At 35.5% G+C, this 22,224-nt stretch overlaps 1 long non-coding RNA gene across 2 annotated transcripts; it reads right to left on the reverse strand.

The window, feature by feature from the left end:
* Positions 1–9,144: 9,144 nt before the first annotated feature.
* LOC128548424 (uncharacterized) lies at positions 9,145–16,527 on the reverse strand. Of its 2 annotated transcripts, XR_008367033.1 has the most exons (4): positions 16,464–16,527; positions 16,008–16,067; positions 11,857–11,942; positions 9,145–10,709 (listed from the first exon to the last, which is right to left on the reverse strand). It is a non-coding gene; the product is annotated as an uncharacterized LOC128548424 (long non-coding RNA). The 2 variants fall into 2 exon arrangements; XR_008367032.1 differs by lacking the exon at positions 16,464–16,527 and having other exon boundaries at positions 16,008–16,147.
* Between the last annotated feature and the right edge of the window lie 5,697 nt (positions 16,528–22,224).

A 22,224-nucleotide genomic window follows, 5' to 3' on the forward strand; every position in this document is an offset into this window, starting at 1 on the left:
ATAATGACTTTCGGAATTACATCCACCAAGTCACTAAGCACTTATTCGGGTAGTTAGCGCATAATTACAATCAAGAATCTATCTCGATATACATGTAGATCTTTAATTTTCAAGATCTGATTCACGTTGTGAACTTCATCTTGATAGTTTAGCTTTGCACAGCAGGTTTAGCACTTTTACGAGATACGTGTAAACTGTCGTATAGGACAACAAATTAAACTATTGATGAACTTCGACCCAACGAACTTCATATCGTTAATTAAAAGTGTTATTTTACTGTATAAAATTATTAAAAGTGCAGAATGTACAATACATTGAAGTTCTCAACCTTGTACTCGGGTTTAAAGGGCATTGACCTCCATTTACAGCTAGGGACTATTTAATCTGGGAATAATTAGTAACATTTTACCATTGTGGACAATAAGTTTTTACGATGTCGCTCAGTTCATTTATCTTTATGAATGATTATATTCATGCAATCATGATAAATGTAGCATAGCGTCCTTTGACTGATGTTATCTCTGGGATATATAATAAAATTAATAATATTCTATTATTCTACTCGTACACAGATCTGATTTCAATGTCATGTTGTGGAAGTTAATGTCGTCGCATATTGAATTGTCTGATTAAAGAGCCATTTTCAGTTATTGGAAATCCAATTACCCACATTATTCGGAAGAATTCCTTCCTTATACATAAAGGGAGTCGGTAGTATTGTTAGAGTGGATTCTCTAACGTGCTTGGAGTCTAGGGTGCATCTATACCCCAAATCTATCAAAGACAAAATCTTGACAGGGTGCCTTTAGGGAAAGCCCCTCGACGAACTTTTCTTTCAGGCTATCTGAGAAAATAAGTTGAAATACAACTTTCACATCTGTTATGTATAGAAAGTGTTTTAACCAGTTCTCAAGATATATGAGTAAGAAGGTCTAATTTTCTTTTTTGTACCTCTCCATGATTAAGTGTGAAGGATAGTTAGACTAGATAGATGCTAACAGATAAGATGCTTTGGCAGAGGTAGTATAACTCTAAATCATGCTGCACATGTAACTTTGGGGTAGAAAGACTAATTTGCGTAACACACGCATTTAAAATAAAAATTAAAAAAACACCTAATTACTTGTACGCATGCAATGCAAATTATACAGTCAACCAACATATTACGGAATAGGTGAGTGCAGAGACTTAATTAAAATGTAACTCTAGGTTTCAAAAAACAATACATGAATGCGGAATCACCTGGCTACATGTATAGGTAGACACCGGTGTAGGGCCCCCAAATGTACAAATGGTCACATATGTAAAAATGGTAACAAACGTAAAATGATCTTACCGTATATGTGAAAACTGTCTACAAATGTAAAACCGAGTTGTTACAAATGTAAAAACGTTGCTAGTTACATATGTAATAAACAAGAAATATCTTTAAAAAAGATAGTCGGCGTGATGTAACTGAAGCACAAGTTATATATGGGCAGAAACCTGTATTCTAAATCTTTTGGCAATGTTGAAAGGGGCCGCTGTGAAGTTTTGTATAAATGAGGACAGTAGCTCTGAAGAAGACTGTGTTTAGAAATTGCGGAGGGACACACGACGGAGACCAAACAATCACAAAAGCTCACTTTGAGTCTTTGGTGCTTAAAAGATGGTAACAGTAAGCAAACAATATTGAAATACGTTCTATACTTTATTTCTGGAATTGTTGGTAGCAACATGAACCCTTACCCTACTTCAGCTTATTATCAATTTGTCTATCATTCTGAATATGTACAGTACTGTTTTCATCGGAAAGATTAATTTAAAATTTAGAGTCTAAAATTTAACAGTATCGGACATGTTGTTGCAGGTTAGTAATGATTTGCACTGGTTAGAAATTGTTGCTGTAATGCAGTGTAAGAGTTAATGACTGTATAAAACAAAAAACTTAAGGAAAGGAAACTTAACAAAACAGAAATAACTTAACAAGAAAACTTAAAAAAACAGAAGTATGTCCGGTTGAGCAGATGAATATTTGGTTACGCACACCTGTTCAAGTGGTACGCATACAACCCGATGGTGCTGTACTTATAGAGGTTATTAATGACGAACGCGTTGTCATTTCACTCAGTGTCACACATGACTAAGAGTGAAGCATTTTCAGCCTTTCCTCCAATCAGCGTCACTCTTACAAAATATCTCATTATGGCTGAAAATACCGAGAATACCTTACCAAGCAATCCGATTGGTACATTATTCAGGCGGCCTAAGGTCATACGAGGTCATAAAATCGTGCTTAATACGGCACGCCGAAAAAGTGTCACAAATGTAAAAACAAACTTTTGATCACATATGTAACAAGAAATATCTTTAAAAATGATGGTCGGCGAATTGTAATAAGGAAAGAAGTTTATGAATTTTTCATCTAACATTCATCTTTCATCTAACATTTTTCAAATTGCAAAACTAAACACCGCACTTTAACAATTTAAATGGTTCTCTTTTAATTTTTCGCAAAGGTTTCGTAGGGTTGCAATTTTGTTTCGTTTATCCTTAGACGAATAATTACAGCAGTAGTTTGATGAAGATTCATGAAGCGGTTCATGAGAAGAGGTCATTAAACGTGTTTTTATATTTTTAGCTAAATTGGTCCCTATCCCCATTTGTAACAAAATAGCAGGAGAACTTACGATATTGTTACACATCGAGTTTGATAAAAATCCATTACATTTTAGTGGTTAATGCGAAGGAAGGCATATCTACTTTTAGCTATAGTGGTCTCTAATAGGGCCCAAGTTCCTATATAAATAAATTTGGGAAAGGACCTTATAATGATGCTCCAGACCAAGTATGACAAAGATCCACCAAGCTGTTCATGAGACGCTGTATAAAGGCATTTCTAGTTTTAGCTCTAGCAGCCCCTAAAAGGGGTCAAATGTCCCAGCTGAACAAAGTTGGCTTCGGGCCTAATGAAGATTCTACAAATCAAGTTTGATTAGAATACATGAGAAAAAATCAATTAAAGGATTTTTTTGTTTATTATTTTCATTTATTTCTAAAATAGGCTAACTGATCCCGCTTTAACAAATAGCATATTCGCTATTCATGAATCTTTGGACAATGACGTCACACCTATAAAAAAGTGAAAGTCAAGCAAAACATACAATTGTAATTATTTCAATATTTCTGTTTCATAAGCAAAGTTTAACCGAAGTCATATCACATAGATAAACTGTACTCAGCGTACCTTCATTTCAGTATAATGAGATTCAGTCATTATATAGCATATATATAATAAAATAGATTTCAACTGAGTTCAATACATGTATTTGCATACCATACTAAAGAAAAATATTCATATATAATAAATCAGTTAAATAGTTTATAACAAATATATCAAAGCAAACAAGTACTCATTTTAATATGCAATCTGAATAAGTCACAAAAGCAAGAAACCTTTTCATATACAGACGACAATTGTAACAAGGAAAATCTTTTAAAAAACACTTCTCTACATAAAAGACTCTTATCAAACCCTTATTCATGTGATACGCAGACCGTATTCAGCTCTTTCTTTAATTTGATATATGTTGGTATTTGAACAGGTTTTTATCATATTTATTAAACTTACTTATCTTTATGAGATATATCAATATTCTTGCTAAATATACTGAGCCAAAGTTAGTTTTAAAACTGTGAACAGCCTCGTTTAGGATAAACGCTTTGTCTACATATCACTCATCGTGGCACAATCAACAGAGTGAAAGAAATTGACACTCTCGTCCAATCAGGCAGAGTGTAACATAAATCTTCCATTTTGATAAATTATCTATAATGCGTTATCAAGTAGTTTGATTTGCAAACTGAAGTCACGTGGCATAGGTAACGAAAACGAATTTAGACGGCGTTGCCGAAAAACAACTTCCTACAAATGTAAAACACAATATTTGCAGTCACCTTGTGATTTCATCTATATGAAATAGTTTCGCCTTCTATTTCCTAAAACTATATAGCCAGTGTGGTCTACAAAGTGATGTGTAGTGTGCACGCGTTTGTGTAGTAATGGGCTTGTCCGTCCCTCAGTTTGTATGTTCCTTCTGCATAAAATATAGAAGACAATGCTCCTAGCGGCGACTACAGGTAAATTGCTTGGGCGGGGGAAGAGGAGGAAGCGGGGTAGTGGTAATAGATGGGTTTATTTTTCGGAAAAAAGCTCCACAAGAATAATGCTACTTCTTAGGCGTGAAATACAGCTTATGTTTACATTGACTCTGTGTTTGTTACGGTTCTGTGTACCCCGTTTACCTTAGTAAGCCTTGAAAGGATGCGAAAAGCGATTTTCGCGCCATATTAGTGCACGTGCAGTTGGAAAGTGTATATTTAAGGTATGTATGTTTTTTCGATTATGTGGTGGCCCTTTGCATAATTATGAATTTATTTTTTCGTTAGATGTTACGCAAAGATCATGGGCGGCTAGAACTTCGCGAAACGTCAAAAATTCAGCTATGCGGACGTCTCGCGTCATTATACTTTACAGTCATTACATGTATTGTATCACTTATTAGTTGCTATATACTTCACAATCGTCGTTGTCTTCTTCTGTCGTTCTTGCGCCCCCACCAGAACGACGTTTTCATCTTTTGGCGTTGTTTCGTTCCCTCGTTCTGGCTCCACCACCAAAACGATATAACGAAAATGCAACGCGACAAAACGGAAGAACGCTACTTATAAACGGCGCCCTAAAAACGTCGTCTTGGCGTTCTGTCGTTCCAGAACGACAGAACGAAAAAATGATAAATGTGAAAACGTCGTTCTTTCGTTATGACGCGGGCGCCATAATTTACCCCCAGAATCTAACTTCTTTCATTCAGATTTGTTTATTAACACTGCGTATTCTCTACGCCAGAACGATTGTTTCACATTTGCCGTTGTTTTGTTCCGTCGTTCTGGCGGGGGCGCCAGAACAATAGAACGCCAAGACAACGTTTTTGGGCGCCGTTAATGAGTGTCGTTCTTCCCTTCTGTCGCCTTGCATTCTTCGTTATGTCGTTTTGGCGGGGGAACGGAATAACGCCAAAAGAGGAAAACGTCGTTATGTGGGGGCGCCAGAACGGCAGAACAAGACAACGACAAATGTGGTAACGTTGTTCTTTTATTATGGCGGGGGCGCCAGAACCACAGAACAACACTGGCAGAAATCGGCCACCATATATCAGTAAGTTCGTTGCGAACTATGCTATAAAGTGAATAAAGTTATCTGTGATGAATAATCGAACAGTATGAATGCAGATTAGACCTTTTGACAAGTTCAGTTTTCTCATGTAATCTGAAGGATTCAACCTATCACGAAATGTTACCGGTCTTCTTTGTAGAACTCGACATTGCAAAATAACATAGGGGTAGCCATTTTTGTTTTGACTTAAGTTTGACTTAAAGCCCTGCTCCTGTCCTACATTTTAGCCTTGAATTGTCACTGAAAAAGCATGAAAATCCTGACTATGAGCGGTGACGCCTGTCAAAATAGAGTCTATTATATATAAAATTCTATATGAAATACCTGTGGTTTTGCATGCTAAAGTGTGGCACGTGGCGGTTAACTGTTACCTATTGTAATCATGGGTTGCATACACACAAAAGAATTTGAATAGCCGCTGAGCAGGGCTTTAAGACAGGTAGCCACCAGTCCTAAAATCGATTCAAATTTTGGATTAATTTTTTGTCTAACACTTTTGATGAATAAGCTTAAGTCGATATTTTAAGATTTAGTCAAGACTGAAGTCAAATTATTAGTCTTAGCCCTTTTGTGAATACGGCCCCTGTTTTCCTACGCTTGAACACAGAAGTAGAATACAAAAAAGCGGGAATTTCGTGCTTTGCCATAGACCACTAGCTTACCGTATGATCTTTGGTATGCGACAATTTTCTTTTGTCATGCGAAGTGAGCTAAAACAGGTCTTTAAAGGCCTGATTGATACCGTTAACACATAAAAACGAGAAACCTATGATTAGCTTACAGCACCGTTAGACTGAATGGTATGCAACCATTTTGCGACAATGTTCCATTGTTATGTGAAGTGAGCCAAACAGGTCTTTTAATAATGTCAGACAGATACTACTAGTAACACCAGGTTACACACACATGAAGTTTCCGTATTTACAAAACAGACCATTACAGACTGGGTGATTTGAAAATAGTTCAATGCTTACAATTATTTTCTTTCTTGCGTGATTCCGTACAGGCACGGGTAATTATGTCATTAAACATCAAGGTTTTTTTCCCATCTTTTTACAATTAAATGTATATGTGTAACTACGATATTTGATACTTGCTAGGTATTTCTAAAAGAAATTGTACATCTGCGACTCTATTCCGTCAAAACTCTCAGCTTGAAAGGAGCAAGACTAGATAATACATATTAAACTAATTATAAGTGATCTTCCGCAGGCCAATTCTTCTAATACCTGTGTATATATATATATATATATATAGTAGAGAGAATTAATTAATACGAACTAAATCACCACCACAATATACCAGACCAATTACGGCAAAGCGCCTAGCAGTACAAACGAACACGCACATGCCACAGCAAGTCCACTAACCCAATAAGATTAGTTTCGATACTGCTTTATATACGAGCCCGAATTGTACTACACATTCGTACTGGTTCAACATTTGCATATATATACTCAAATCTCTGTTTTCATGTCTCACAAATCAGTAGTGACTTTTTAGTCTTTATAACTGATTGGGACCAGAGAAGCTATATTTTCTCTCTCTGAAAGTTAACTGGATCTCGAGGATACATTGAATATATATAGATAATTTGTGTTAAGGGATATAATTATATTCAGAACAGTTGACTTTCCCATACGTGAGATCCGCTAGGATACAAGTTCGCATTATAAATTATTATATAGTAGAGAGAATTAATTAATACGAACTAAATCACCACCACAATATACCAGACCAATTACGGCAAAGCGCCTAGCAGTACAAACGAACACGCACATATATATGCACCCGCAGTTGATGTTAAAACTGAACCTTTACCTAAAGAATTAATATGAAATAAGGCACTGCCTCAATCGGGAATCGATCAGACTTCAACTCATCCCTTTAACATTTAAAAAAAACTGTCTACTAGGGTGTTTAATAACAAGCAAACTGTTGAGAAGCACAATGACAGACTTAAGGTGATCACAACAGCTCACACTGTGCTCAGGTGAGCTAAAAATCATACAAACTGAAAAGTTACTAGATTGCAACTCACTGTTAACAAGACTTAACAGACAGACACACATTAACAATCTATTTGCACCACGGCAGGTTAAGAGCTCAGTCTAGGGAGACATATTAGCCTTCTTGTGCAAGGCTTGTTTTTTCTATTTGTGTTAATTGTAATTCTGAAATTACTCGTAAAACAAATCCTAATTTTGTTTTTATATACACATCAAAAGACTAGCATTACACTTTATTTATTGAATAAACTGTTCACATGTTTAAGTTTTATCTGTATACACATTTATAATGATCACAGATCACACAACTTGTTTTATCCATACATGAAATATAGCTGAACTGTGAATAACAACTTTTAATAACAGTACTGGATGCTTTTGTCAGGCTTTGAAATAAGTATTGTCAAAATAAAGAAAATGTGACTTGCTGTAATCTGTATTCTAAAATGTACAATTTCTCTTACAACAAGAAAAAACAAGAGGGGCCATGATGGCCCTGTATCGCTCACCTGACATATTGACATAAAGATCAACATTCTGACCAAGTTACTTTAAGATATGATCATAAATGTAGCCTCTAAAGAGTTAACTAGCTTTTCCTTTGATTTGACTTGGTGACCTAGTTTTTGACCCCACATGACCCTCATCAAGACATTTTGATGAAGTTTCATGAAGATGCAGTCATAATGTGGCCTCTGGAGTGTTAACGAGCTTTTCCTTTGATTTGACCTAGTGACCTAATTTTTAATCCCCCTGAACTAGATTTAACCTTGGCCTATAGATCATCAAGATTAAAATTCTGACAAAGTTTCATTAAGATTAAGATATGGTCATAAATTTGGCTTCTAGAGTGTAAACTAGCTTTTCCTTTGATTTGACCTAGTGACCTAGTTTTTGACCCTACATAACCCAGATTCAAACTGGACCTGAGATCATAAAGATTAACATTCTGACCAAGTTTCATGAACATATAGCCTTAAATGTGACCTCTATGGTGTTAACAAGCTTTTCCTTTGATTTGACTTGGTGACCTAGGTTTTGATCCAAGATAACCCAATATCAAATTGTCAAAGATTTTATTGAGGGTAACATTCTGACCAAGTTTCATAAAGATTAGGTCAAAATTGTGACCTCTAGAGTGTTAACAGTCAAACTGTTGACGATGGACGGACACAGGGCGATCACAAAGCTCACCTTGAGCACTTTGTGCTCAGGTGAGCTAAACGCTAGAGTTGTCACAGGAGTGACGAATTATACCCTACACAGAACTAAGCCAATATCAAAGCAGCATTTCTTGAGCTATGACCTAATGACCTCAAATTCAATCTCTATAGTTTCATGATCCTCTGCCAAAGTGTTCTCAAGTTGTTGTATGGAAAAGTTTTAAATGTTCAGGGTCTCCTGACCTTTGGAACTCTAAATCAATACAGGTAATCTGCTGGTCAAGACCAACCTTGTACTAATTTTGTGTTTCTCATCCCAAGCATCCTAAAGTTATTGTCCAAAAACCGTTTAAAGAACCGTTATTTATTTTGTTGAACTTAACATCACACCGACACAGGATAGGTCATATGGCGACTTTACAGTTTTAATGGTGGAGGAAGACCCCATGTGCCCCTCTGTGCATCATTTTAAAGAACCAGGTCAGTGTGACCTTGACCTGTGACCTACTGACCTCAACATCATTAGGGGTCACCTGCTGGTCATAATCAACCTCCCTAACAATTTTCATGATCCTAGGCTCAAGCAATTCTCAAGTTATAATCTGAAAACATTTCACTGTTTTGCCTTATTGTGACCTGACCTACTCACCTCAAAAAAAACTTGACCTGCATTTCATGATGTGACACCTGTGTACCAAACTTTATCATCCTAGGCTCAAGGTCTCAAGTTATCATTCGGAAACGGCTCAACTGTTCAAGGTCACTGTGACCTTGACCTTTGATCTATTGACCTCAAATTCAAACAACCTGTATTTTATCATGTTACACCTGTGTTACAAAAGCTATGATCCCAGGCCAAAGCGTTTGCAAGTTATCTTGACCTTTGACCTACTGACCCCAAAGTCGAACTTGACCTGTAACTATGTACCAAAAAATATTTAAAGCGGTCAAGCTTTTCATGAGTTATCACCTGGAAGCCATGAAAACCTACTGACTGAAGACAAACAAGCTTACTACATGGGGGTAGAACAGAACATTCTCTTTAAAATCTCATGAAAAATACGAGAACTAGATACCCACGGGCAATATGTCAAGCCCGCCAGCTGTCAAAAGGACTGGGAGTTGTGCATGACACTCCTTGTCTCATTGAGGCAAACATTTATGCCAAATAAAAGAGATTGCAAAAAAGTTACAATATAAGTTATTTACAGTAACAACAAAAGAACGTATAATTTAAAAAAAAAATTAAAAAAAAAAAATTAAAAAAAAAAAAAATTCTAAGTCCACATAAAAATCCGCATCAGCAGAGATAAGTCAAAATACACCTGAAAATTGGATGTAACATGCATGTTGTACTACAGAAAAGTAGTCTTGATTTTTCCCTACGACCAGTAATAAAAAAGTTACAAATGTAAGCTATTTATAGTAACAACAAAAGGGTAATTCTAGGATCTTTTGCATGACACTCCGTAGCATGATGATGAACAATTGTGCCAAGGTACATCAAAATCCCTCTATGCATCAAAAAGAAACGCTCCAGACAAAGTCATTTTTGTATCTGACTTTTGACCTCTAAGTGTGACCTTGACCTTAGACCAAGTTCTTCCGTATGACACTCCGTCTCATGGTGGTGAACATTTGTGCCAAGTTACATCAAAGTCCATCCATGCATGAAGAAGAAATGCTCCAGACAAAGTTGTCATTCTTGTATCCTTTGACCTCTAAGCGTGACCTTGACCTTAGACCAAGGGACCTGGTTCTTGCGCAAGACACTCCACCTCATGATGGTGAACAATTGTGCCAAGTTACATCAAAATCCCTCCATGCATCAAGAAGAAATGCTCCGGAGAGTCATTTTTGAATTTGACCTTTGACCTGTAAGTGTGATGTTGACCTTTGAGATAGGAACCTGGGGCTTGCGCATGACACTCCGTCTCACTGAGGTTAACATTCGTACCATATATAAACAAGATTGCTCCATGCATGTCCAAATTATGGTCCAGACGGACGGACGCACACACGCACATAAACCGAATAGACATTTGGACAACTATGTCTTTGCTTCCGCAAGCGGGCTCAACAATAACAAAACCAATGTGATAATACATTATCTCTTAAAGTAACAGAGCTTTGTCAAACACTGCCCTTCTCAAAATAAATTTAGTTTCTAAATAAATCCTGAATTCCTATCCTTAAAAGTTTTGTTTTTTTAAGTTCCCTTGTTCTTCTGTCTTTTTATATTTTCTGGTGTTTCTTTCTTGCTTTTCAAGTATACTGGATTTGTTGACCTTCCATTTTGTAGCTGCCTGCTCTCAAGAAGTGAACCTGTAAAACAGAAATCTAATATTGTAAATTGATAAAAAGAGACCCTAACCAACTTTCATCAAGATCCTATGAAAAATGTGACCTATAGAGTGGTCACAAGCAAAAGTTTATCGACGCACGGACGGAAGCCGGACGCCGCGCTATCACAAAAGCTCACCTTGTCACTTTGTGACAGGTGAGCTAAAAAGTCAATATCTGAGAACCGCTTCCTCCGGTAACAAATTAAACCATTTGTTGATGTGATTTTTGGGAAATGTTAACCTTGCATTTTGGGATGTTGGGGAAAAAATGCAATATTTTTGGTTTGGGAAGTGGCCAAATACAGGCCTCTGTCATATAAGGATGAAAAGCCCTGCCGGCTTACAATTTCTGACAAGAAATCATTTTCAAAGTTTTTCTTTCCGGTCAGTTCTATATGGAATTAAATTCTTTGGGTAATTTTGAAAGATCATTCTGTGAAGTTTGGTGTAAATCTGCCCAGTGGTTCTGAAGAAGATTTTTTACAAATTGTTGGCACATGACGGACATCAACTCATGTTGTCACCCTGTGACAGAGGTGATTGAGCTAATAATTGTTTAAATTTGCATACATGTATTAAATTTTATGGTTTTGTCCAGAAATGCTTTATCATCAAGAAAATGAAATGGAGTCTTTACTAAGGTCTAAAAAAATTTTGTTTCCGGTAACATGCTTAAATAAATTAGGGTAGGTAGGTCGGAAAAACTTTTTCTTGGATTTTTTGAAATTATTTTTAGGAGACTTTTTCGAAATTATTTTTGTGTCAAAAAATGAATACAAATAGGGGGGTTATGCCTCTGGAGCATCAGTAAGTTGATTTGTAACATCACTGTCCATGTTTAAAGCATAAAAAGTTTTTATCAAAAAGTTGAAAAAAATGTTCTCAAAGACAAGTTTTTAGGCGGACAGACCGTCCATTTAGGTCGGGCCAAAAAATTTATGGTAGGTCAGGATACAGGAAACAGACAATTTTTTACGCCTAATGTTCCTTGGTATTTGCACTGACTCAATCGCAAAAATCTGTTCACACAAATACTAATTTGTATACAGTATATCATACTTTTTGAATGATTGAAACTGCTTCCCACAGCTGCAACTATAAATAAAGAAACAGAATGACAGAAATACCTTATGAGCCGCAAGCAAGTGGTTTCAGTCTGTCAACAAGCACTTTGGAGCAGTACAACAATCATCTGTATAATAGACCAAGATGCCTGAAAATAGTGAAAAGGGAGCAAATTAAGGAAACATGGACAACCAGCTGTTTTGAAATTTCAAAGGTCTAAGAGCTAATATCCTTTTCGCAGTTTTTCAATTTTCATGCCAATAAGATGACCCCAATTATATCATTGGCATGGCGGGAGAAATTTGTTAAATAAAACTTTTTTTAATGAAAATAAAACAGTAGCAAATTTTGTCAAAATGTATAATGAAACGAAGTAAATGCGGTTAAAAATTTCAGTTTGAGAAAAGAAAAGTCACTGTATGAGTAGGTCTGTTTACCACGACTGACCAGCCAGAACAGCCAAACATTACTTTAACCCAGTGAATTCCAGGTACCTTTTTGACTGGGTGGTCTATGACTTCACTTTGCTCGGTATCATTAAAAGGCAAAAACAGACTGGTAAAGCAGCTAGAAGAATCTGTTCTGCCTTCCTCAGTTTAGTATGAACACAGGAGCTGACAAAATGCTACAATTGTTTATTGGTATCTGACGGTCATGATTCATAAACGTATAACTTAAACGTATTTGAGTATGTGTGCAGTGTACAAAATTCAGGTTTCAACTAACCCATGCTGCAACCAGATAGAAAATTTTCCAAGCTGACACCAATTTCACATGCCTGAACTTAAAGCTGAATTTTGAACCATAAAACAACTGGTCTAGCTCCATACCCTCAAAATACTTCATCATATTGTTGGGACATGCTCGACTGGGATTCCTAGGAGAACAGGAACTGAATGCATCGGACCAAAAAGTAATGTGAGCGGTTCAGTTTGCATTTGCAGAGCTCAAATTAACTTTTTTGACCAACATAAAAATTTTAGCATATTTAGCTTTTTTTCTTGTTGCTTAGTCTGAAATCTACTTGCAAATTTAGACTTTTAATTAAGAATGTTAGAATATCCTAAAAAATCATGCTAGAACATCAATATTGTTTGCACGGTTTTCCTTGGCGTACAATTTTGTGCGTTATAACTCAAAATAACCTTCAAAGTAATTCGGAACGCATCATTGATGGCGTAACTTAACTACTGGCTGAAACTACGGCAAGGCAAATTATCGTACCTAATATTGTATTTATAAATAGTGATTCAACTGTATACATGTACGAATTAGTAAGACAGCCTGCATTCTAGATTTAATTATAAGACAGACCGGCTCTACATTTCTTTATAATCAGTAATCCATTCAATAACAAGAGCACCGCCTTGCGGGTGCTGACGCTCATCTGATTTTTTTTGTGTAATAGAAATATTGTCCTACCCATGATTTTCTAAGTCTAAAAAGGGCCATCATTCTTGCAAAAAGCAGGATAGAGTTATGTTTCTTGATGTACAGCGTCCACTTATGATGGTGAAAAACTGTTGCAAGTTTTAAAGCAATAGCTTTGATAGTTTATGAGAAAAGTTGACTTAAACATATTACTCAACCAAGAAAAATGATTTTCTAAGTCCAAAAGGGGCAATAATTATTGCAAAAATCAGGATGGAGTTATGCTGCTTGCTGTACAGGTCAGCTTATGATGGTGAACAAGTGTTGCAAGTTTCAAAGCAATAGCTTTGATAGTTTAAGAGAAAAAGTTGACCTAAACATAAAACTTAACAAGAATCTGATATTTTCTAAGTCCAAAAGGGGCCATAAATCTTGCAAAAAGCAGGATGGAGTTTATGTTTCTTGCTGTACAGGGTCAACTTATGATGGTGAACAAGTGTTGCAAGTTTTAAGCAATAGCTTTGATAGTTTAGGATAAAAGCTGACCTAAACATAAAACCTAACCAAGAAAACTGATTTTCTAAGTCCAAAAGGGGCAATAAATCTTGCAAAAAGCAAGATGGAGTTATGTTTCTTGCTGTACAGGGTCAGCTTATGATGGTGAACAAGTATTCCAAGTTTCAAAGCAATAGCTTTGACAGTGTGGAGAAAAGTTGACCTAAACATAAAACTTAACCAGAAATCTGATATTTTTCTAAGTACAAAAGGGACCATAAATCTTGCAAAAAGCAAGATGGAGTTATGTTTCTTGCTATACAGGGTCAGCTTATGATGGTGAACAAGTATTCCAAGTTTCAAAGCAATAGCTTTGATAGTTTAGGAGAAAAGCTGACCTAAACATAAAACTTAACCAGGCAACGCCGACGCAGACGCAGACGCCGACGCCGACGCCGACAACCGCTCAAGTGATGACAATAACTCATCATTTTTTTTCAAAAAATCAGATGAGCTAAAAATGGCTAACCAAAAAAAGATGTTGTGTTTTCTGTTATCCTCAAATGAAAGAGAATCTACAAACATTAACAAAAACCGCAAAATTTTGACTAAATTGTTTGTATTTGCAAAATAAATTGTGTGAAATTTTGATCTTAACTGCATTCCATGAAATTGACTTACATTTAGCGGGTCCAAAATTTGAGCCTGTGATTTGTGAAAGTAATAACATCTTCTGCATGATTATGGTTCTGACTAACTCTTAAACTCTGCATTATGGAACAGTCTGAATTCATTCCTTCATAATTCTGACCAACTAATCAAGCATGCTTCAGAACTCCAGATTAAGGGCTGTTTTTTGTGAATTACAAACTTGTTAGGATCAGATATGACTTTATTTTAAAATGTGGATGTATCAATAAGAATCTATTTTAAAATGTGGTTGTATCAGTACGACATGTAAACAGTATTGCATATATTCCAAAGAAAGATCGAGCCGAATTGCATGTCTGCACCAAGTTGCGCTTATCAACGCTATCCTGACTGTTGACAATTTGCACAGTGTCAAATGAGTGTGGAATAAACGAAACAAACGCCAATAGCATAATGTAATGCATTAACACATAATTTTTTTGGACTTCAAAAATTATGCGTCATAAAAATCTGAAAAGGGGAAATAATTCTACCAAAAATGAAGGCAACCAAGCTATTTTAATTTCAATTTGTGTCATATGAACAGATGAACCAAGTTTGAAAGAAATATCTTTACTATTTTTCAAAAAATGTTAGTTTTTATGTCGAAAGCCCGATGGGGCAATGTTACCAGCCTGTTTAAAATCTATATTTTTTTCTATAAGCCGATCCGATTCCCTATATTTAGGCCGAGCACAGCTTATCGGCAGAATCATAAGCTCAACTTAATCACTGTGTCAGTGTTCGAAATTCGTGGTAGTCCGACAGCCTGTGGCTACCAAATTTCAACTCGGGCTACCGATTTTCCGCAGGTACAAGCCCGACCAGGCTACTAAATTTTCCTATAAATTTGTTTTAAAAATCATGCTAATTAAACGAGTAAGCATCGTGATTTCATATGATCTCCATTAATAAACACTAAAAAGGCATCACGCATCGTCCAGACTGAGGAATGCTTATTGAATTGTTGTTGTTTTTTTTGCACTCTCATGTGTTGACAATCAAACACGAAGTGTCAAAGATGTAACCACAGCGCTAATTGGCTGAATACAATCACCTCTCACAAGTACCTGCAGTAGGCAGAGCTTAAATTATGCTATCAGTGTGTGTGTAAATGTGTATTCAGCACTCGTTATTATATCTTGCAAATTGTCAAAAGTCCGAGTAGCAGTAATTGGCAAGTGCCGATCCTAAAAAAAATCGGGCGTTAGTCTACAAAATGTTATATGGTGCAAAAATTAAGTATTTTAAGGTGTTAAAGTTCGGGGTAGTGAAATTAGTGTCGGGCTAGTCCAAATAATTGTACTCGAGAGTTAAATTTCATTATATTTTTTTGACTTGTCGATATCCGCCTCCTCTAGGTAGACAACGTAAAATATCAAAATGTAATATCGGTCTACCCGAGGTCTCATTATTTAGAATAAGTGTCGGGCTTGGAAAATTTTCTATCTGGTAGCCCAAATGGTCTAGTGGATTCAAATCTGAATTTCGCACAGTGCTGTGTATACATGCAGTGAGCCTTAAGAAATAATAATCTAAAAGGCCCATTTCAAACTGATGAATAAATAAAAATGTAAAAAATAAGGAATTTCTATGCTATTTATGGGTGGGGTGTTTGTTTACATTATTATTATACAATGGAAAGTTAGTTACTCACGTTTCTAAAAATGTCAACAGGCCAACCATGCACATGCTGTACTGGAGTGCCGTCCATATTCTATATAAAAGTAAAATAATTCCATTAATCAGTCATGCCTGCAAGTAAAATCAACCAATTTCTTAATTTTAAAAATTCAATATAGGCTTAGTAACAGAGAAGTTCAAAGAAACTAAAGTACCGAAAGGAATTAAAATACGATCTGAAAAGCGACACAAAGGTGAATCTATTCTCTCATTCCCCGAGCTGAAGAACTCGTTGGAGAATGTTTTTGTTTCCTCAAATTTTCAAAATGTCGGCGCCAGTGTAATGTGTATCCACTCTCACTCTAAATATAAAAATGTTCAAAAATGTCGCCGTTTTAAAAATGCTACTCAGTATAGAATAAAGCAAGTTTGTATCACAAATTATATCAGCGTAGTATTAGCATCTGACGCAACAAAATTAACAGCTTACTTTGAATTTTCTTTCGGGTCGCAGACATCTTATTGTGCGGATATTGCGTGTCGCCTACTGATCTATCGGACGCTTATTAACATTAACGAAGACCGTGATATCCCGAATTTCATCGGGGTCGTCGCACGCCCATGGTCTAAACCGGAACTCCATATTTTTTTATTTGGATAGTATGTGTTGTTTGGATACCCTCGTATGTTACCGTAGTGGGATTCGATCCCGATTTTCGTCGCTTCGCGACATAAATCGGTAAGATCGATTCCCTAATAAACAATAGAATTATAATTGGTTGTCTCATCATAAAAGGTTACCTCTGCCTTATCAATAAGCTCTCACTTCTGTCGCAGTGAGAACAAGAGGTTGGCAGTTTCTTGTGGAGGACAAGTTAGCACTGGCACGGAATCCATGCTCGCATACTCCGTTACATAACTGATACTATGTTGAAATCCGGGCTAAACACAAAAACTTAAAGATGAGAGTTCACTCCCTGGCAGCTATGAGCACAGAAAACACAACCAGATGCACACATCGCGAAGTTGACCGTCCACAAATACAAACTGTTGTTGAAAAATATAGTAGACGGGTTGCATCAAATATCGATCAACAAGTACAAGCTAATTACATGAAATATATATATACGAGTATATATATATATAAATAAGGACGTTGTAAAAAGATGGATGGGTAAGGATGTGGGGAGGTACAGAATAAGGGGAGGGGCATACAAATAAGGGTTGAGAAAGGAAGAAACACCATCATCACACAAGAAAATATACGCAACATAATTATACAGAACGAAACGGGCGAAAATAAAGTTGACAATAGAGGCACCGTCTTTGAACGGTCGGTTAACTACATAAAGGGCACTGGGAAATGAGTGTTTTAAACGCGTCTGTAGCATGCCTACCTCACATTTACCGTTTTTGCAACTAGTAAAACGAGAAAGTGTAAATAAAATATTTTCCACTTATATAAGCTGTAACATTAATTATTATGACAAAATGTCGGAATGTATCAAGTAAATCATACGATTAGGATGGTACACCAGTGTACTCAATAACTTGTCTGATGTCGTAGCCGCAAGAGCACGATTTATAAGGGCACGCCTATACAAGTTGTTAAGACAACATTCACTTCTCAAGTCAGTTTTTGTAGGATTTAAGAGAAGAGCTTGATAGTTTCAAACTTGAGTAGTCATTGCACCATCAGACGCAGCGCATTAGAATTTTTGCATTGTATCCAATTTTAATAAATTTTCATGCAGCTTGTATACATATTTGATTATGATTATGATTAAAATAAACATTATAATTTATGAACTACATCGAATAAGTATATGGGTTTTAAGACCAGTTTTCAAAAGTTTGCGTTGTATTCTTTAAAAGTTCAAAACAATCTGTAGAAAATATAGTGAAAAGCCTTCTGTAGCTTGTAAAAGCGGTAACCGTGTTGTCATAACTGTTTCTGTAATAAAAAGATTTCGCTAGCGTTAAAATCCTCTAACTTTGAGGAAGCTCTTGCAAAACGAATACGTTGTGATATATAGACACCATATGATGTTGCTTGAGGGACATCACCATCCAGGTTTAGGTAATTGACAAAATCAAAGTTGAAATCGTCTCTTTTATCAAATATTTTTGTTTCTAATTTACCGTTAACGCTTAGCCTTACGTTTTGAGAAAAAAATTCAAACAACACCAAATTATAGAAAGAAAGAGTTGTTTCACACGAAAATTGAACAGCATGTAAAACATGAATATTACTCTACAAAACAAGTGTCAGTATATACTGTTATAAACATTGAATTCCAGAAAAGGACTGCATAAAGAGACCACATTTTCAAAGAACTGTTACATATGTTCGTTTTGATGCATTTGCAATAAGATACAGGTGTTGAAATTTTACGTAACTACGTGGAACGCAGTTTTCAGTAATTGTTTATTTTTATTTCTTTAAAAATGGCATTCATTTTCAAAGGGGGACAACTTTTTCAGAATATTTTAAGTATCCGTCGAACGGCACAGTACGGCAGAACATGTAATGGTCAGGTAAAATATTGGTAAAGATGTTGTTCGTTTATCAAATATTTCTGTGTTTTGATGATATACTCCTAAACCTTAACCATAATGTTAGATTAAATGTAAAAAAGTGACAATTCTAAATTTGAACAAAAACATAAATAGAACATATAAATGACCACTTTTCACTTAATACCTAGAAAATGTATAGGCTCACAGTTGTAAAGCGTTATAGGATTATTATCAGTGGTAAGTAGATAGTCCCCTGACGTTTTGGAGGTCAGTTGTATTGAAACGGATTGGGATCATGCACACAAATATATTGCTTTTATTGCATATAAGCATATGGCTAGTAGATCAGTGAATAGCCCATATTATTGTCGTATTATCATGCGACAAATAGCTGCAAAAGGTTTTGGCCTATAGCCATAAACTGACTGTGGCCAGTAGATGATCCGTTTTAAATGACAAGTACATCAAGGACAAAGCTACATCCAGACTAAAAACGGTGTTCATTTAATTTCTGGAGAACACTTTCGTGCATCACACTTTATATGATAATTAAATGTGGTCAGAAGATGACCCTTATCTACAGAAGTGAAGCTTCATAAAATGGTAGCATGTGTTCAGTAGGGTCACTGGTTAAAAGGCGGATATCACCGAATACTATAGACTGACAATTTCTACATAATAGCCAGAGTCCCTTTTAATGCTGAGCGCAAAGGGAGCTACTTGTACCATTTTCACGTCTTTAGTATTACGCGACCGGGGATCGAACCCACGACCTCCCGCACTCAAAGCGGACGCTCTTCCAGTAGGCTATTGAGGCGGAGGTGGTTTTTTTATTATGTTGTTAGAGATACGTCTATATTTTCATACGAATTTTGCACATCCCTTAATCAAAAGAAGAGTTGTGTTGCATCGAAATTTAACAGCCAATGAAATATGTACACATGTATTTTTCTAGAAAACGATTGATAGATGATTGATATATACCACGAATTTCAGAACAGGACTGCATGAAGGGACCCCACTTCCGGGTAGTAAAGTATAACATTTTTACACAAACTCACCATTTCCAAGAACACTTACATATGTGCGTTCCAGAGCATTCTTAATTATCATAATGACCCCGTGCTGAAAGTTTACTTACATGTAACTCAATATTACATCATTTTTAGAATTTTTAATGTCACTTTTAAAGCGGAACAACTTTTTGAAAATAGTTGAATTATTCAGTAGTACGGAATAGTACATGACAGTATAGTAACACATGAGTTAGACAAGTAAATTGTTTTAACAATATTGTTGATTACAAATTTATTGATTGATCATTTTGATTTTATAAGTGTCGTTATACTAATTCCTTTACAATGCTTTAGATTAAATAACCAAGGGACAATCTGTCAAAAACTGCGTATGGTAGATTAATAGAAGAACGATTAAATCAACAAAAAAACTTACTTATTGTTTTTACGAAACTCGAACATTTTTGCAAATACATTACAATATGCATGTTTCACAGTTATAGATCTCTCCGGATGTGAGGCCCCCTCCTACAATCCTTTTCCTAATTCTAATGCATATGTCAGTAAAATGATAGCATGATAAGTGAGCCGCACCATGAGAAAACCAACATAGTGCATTTGCGACCAGCATGGATGCAGACCAGCCTACGCACCCGCGCAGTCTGGTCAGGATCCATGCTATTCGCTTACGGTTTCTCTAATAGCAGTAGGCTTTGAACGCGAACAGTATGGATCCTGACCAGACTGCGCGGATGGTTTGCACTATGTTGGTTTTCTCATTGTGCGGCTCAATTATGTTTAAAGCTACACTGCTTTCATATAAAACACCGCTTTTTACACGATTTGTTTGTTTATTTTAGTATTAATTTTGTAAACTTGAACCTACGCGTTAATGTGTCTAACGGGTTTTAATCATCAAAGTCTATTATTTATACTAATAAAATACTTTTTCTTTCAATATGCACAATAAATTTCGCTCAATTTGTAAAGTGTTTATAGTTTGTTAACATGGGATTGTCATACTTCAAAAGCAAACCTTCCTACGGGTATAGTACAAATTACCAATTGATAAGCCCCTATCTGTGTTTCTGCACTTTTGTAAAAACAGCGGGAGCGTAAATGTTACACGATGGAAATAAGTATTGCATAGGAGGGGTCTGACGAGAATGAAATAGATTTTCCAATGAAAATGTCTAGTAATGGTGCAATATTTACACATTTTGTCTGACATTAATACATTTTTTTTCATAAATAATTGCTATATAACGCATGCTTGGCGAAAATTTTATTATCAAAACAATGTATTTGCCAAAAAGTTTTGCTTCAAAAAACACATACCACTAAAAACGAAGTGACACACGATTTGTCAAAAATCAGTTTGCTAGATATGCTGATCATATCAGCACAGGTGTATCATCAAACTATTAATTGATACATTCTTAAATGCCTATGTTTAATTTACAACATCAAGATTTTCAAGATTTTATTTACATTCTGCACAAGTGCCACAATATTGGGAAACATCAGCATAGCATACAATATAACATCAGGATAAAACACCACGTGTAACAATGGAAAACGGCTACTTCATTGTAGTTAATTAATAAGTATAATGTGTAGCCTTTGTGTTTTATAAATAGTTAATATAATCATTTGAACAACGAATCTATTTACAAGAGAAAAAGAGGATAGATTTGACAGGAGGCCCAAGGGGACTGATACACTCACCTATTTGACCTAATTATATATAACATACATGTAATATATGTGCTACAAAAGACAGTATGTATGTCAGACATAGGCGATCACAACAATTTCTATACATTAGTGTATATGCCATGTGTGAGAGTGTTGTAGAACTTAAGTATAGTGTTTTCAAAAATTGTGTAATTAGTTAATTTGTTCTAAAATAATCCATGATTTTCTCAAAAATAACTTACTTTAAGTAAATTCTTTTCGTGATACTAAATTGAAAAATTTAACAGTTTGGGTCGATTTGTATTGCTTCTATGTATTAACTCTTGGGTTTCAAATAATGGGCCAAAAACGTAGTGAATATCCCTATTTTCTGCATTTTTGTACAAACGTTTTTAAATTGGGTAAATTTTGCCATCGACCTTTTTTAATAGAAATCATGGTTTCTTGTTAGAAAAAATATAATTTTTTACCCCAAAAAAGGGGCAACTTGTCAATTGATATAGCACTTTTTAAAATGGGTTTTTTAAATTTGTAAATTTTTGTGCTAGACTTTTGGTTTATTTCAGCCTGCCGGTTGAATAAAAAATACTTTTTAATTTTTTTTGATATGTTGCTTTTTAACCCATTTGCACATTAAAACTTTGACTAACCACCCCAAAAAACCTGCCCCCAAAAGATGTTTTAATCCTTGGATTTTTATTTTGTTTTCTGATTGAGCTCTAATAGCACTGTGTAAACTTTAGAAGCGAGTTTATGTTATTGCTGATAAAATTTTTATCAAAAATCTTCCCAATTAAAAGTAACAATTTTTGTTATAAATTTTCGGAAGCCCCCAAAACTAAAAAACCTTTTAAATAAAATTTAAGATGGGTTGTTGACGTTTTGAAGTTAAAGATTATTTGTAGTACTTAGTTTGCCCTTTTCGGACATCCGTGTTATGGTTTCCTTCCTTTCTCAAAATATTTTTAAATTTACTAATTTTTGCAGGCAGTTTCCCCCGTCACAAAGAAAACGTTA

This window comes from Mercenaria mercenaria, chromosome 14 (genome assembly GCF_021730395.1).
Source record: "Mercenaria mercenaria strain notata chromosome 14, MADL_Memer_1, whole genome shotgun sequence".
NCBI lineage: Eukaryota > Metazoa > Mollusca > Bivalvia > Venerida > Veneridae > Mercenaria > Mercenaria mercenaria.